Below are 1,618 nucleotides of genomic sequence, written 5' to 3' on the forward strand. Positions count from 1 at the left end.
TCCACGCCCCGTTTAAGAGCCCCATGAACCAAGAAAAGCAGGTCAGCAAGTTACCCAGGAGGGTGGGATGGGGACATGGGGCCAGAGCCACCAGGGCCAGAGTAAGCTTCTGAATGGAACTTTGAAAGTGGTTTTGGGTTTTGATCCAGAGACAGACGGACAGACATGGAGAGGGACACAAGGAAGTTGTAAAGGAGTAGAGGAGCCATGGATTCGACACACTGATGCTCACAGCTCTCTTTGGAGGGTGCAGATGGGGACCCAGAAGTGAAGGAACTTGCCCAGAGCCGGGCAACAGGAGGTGGCAGGCCCCAGAGAAGACAGTTCCATTTGGATCCAGAGCCCTAACTCACTCCCATACACCCTGCTATTCACAGCGCACCTGAGGCTGGCGGACACCCTCCAGTAGCAAGGGAGAAAGCTCAGGGGAGAAGCAAAAAGCTGGGGCTCAAGAACCAGATGTCCTGGATTCTTCACTGATTTGTGTGACTTTGAGACATTTACTTAATTTATTTGCACCTTTGTTTCTTCATCCGTGAAATGGGAACAATAGTCATTACCTCACAGAGCAACTAAATGTGATTCAAAACCACCTGAAGTGCATAGAGCACCATGCCTGGCATGGAGTATCCTTGACGATGCTTCTGCTGTCGTTATTAGCAGAGCTTTCTTCTTGAATCAGCAAAGGCATCCGGCCCAGCCCCGCCCTTGTCTCTGGCCAGAGAATTCTGGTGGGTGAGCGCATGGGGGGCACACCAGGGTTCAGAGGGCTGGCTTGCCCTTAGCCCCACGGGAAGATGGGTAACAGGCTGTGCACACTGCAGGTGAGAAAATGGTTGAAGGAACAGCAGCTTCAGCAGAATCTACTGCCTGCTGGGGGAGGAGGAGGGGGTGGGTCTCTGCTCAAGGATCAAGGTGGCCCCACCCTTTGTGCCAATGAGTTCATGTCCAGGGTGAGAAAGGTGGTGGAAGTTTCATGGAAAGAAAGTGAGCCTGGCATCAGACAGACTTGGCTGGGCAGGCTGGGTGCCACCCCACCCCCCAGGATGCCACTGATGTAGACTACTCGGGGAGTGCTCTTAGAATTATGCAATCCTGCACACCTTGCCTGGGTTCCAACCTGGCTCTGCCACTCCCTAGTTCTGTGACCTTGAGCAAACCACATACCTTCTGGAGGTCATCTATAACGTAAGACCACCACACTCATCCGTGGCTGTAACTACAAACATGAAAACACCCAGCTCCTAAGAGCTCCTCAGTAAACAGCAGCTTCCTCTCCCCAAGACCTTCCTTCAAGCCTCAGGGTAATAAAGGCATGAGGTATAAGGGGTGAGCCCAGCCTATACCAGGTGGAGAAAGCAAGAGGGGCAGGGCAGCTGAGACAGGTAAGAGAGGAGGAGCCCCCAGCCCATAGTCCCAGCAGGCAGCCTCTTCCTTTGGCAAACAAAGAGTGGGCAGGTGTCCCGAGGAGGGTTGGATGCCAGGCACCACCTTCCCTGGAGGCTTCCTTCTGGCTAATGATTCCCCCATCCTCCCTCCCCAGGCCTGCGGAGAGGCTCTGTCAAGGAGGGTGGGCCCCTGACATCTGGGGTTGTCTGACTTCATTCCTGCTCCAGGT

The 1,618-nt window shown here is 54.2% G+C and overlaps 1 protein-coding gene across 1 annotated transcript in view; it reads left to right on the forward strand.

Moving 5' to 3' along the window:
• The window catches only part of SLC13A2 (solute carrier family 13 member 2), a 21,740-nt gene that overhangs the window by 10,922 nt on the left and 9,200 nt on the right, over nt 1-1,618 (forward strand). The window lies entirely within an intron of this gene.

The sequence above is a fragment of the Lipotes vexillifer genome, unplaced genomic scaffold (assembly GCF_000442215.2).
Source record: "Lipotes vexillifer unplaced genomic scaffold, Lipotes_vexillifer_v1.1 scaffold216, whole genome shotgun sequence".
Lineage (NCBI taxonomy): Eukaryota > Metazoa > Chordata > Mammalia > Artiodactyla > Lipotidae > Lipotes > Lipotes vexillifer.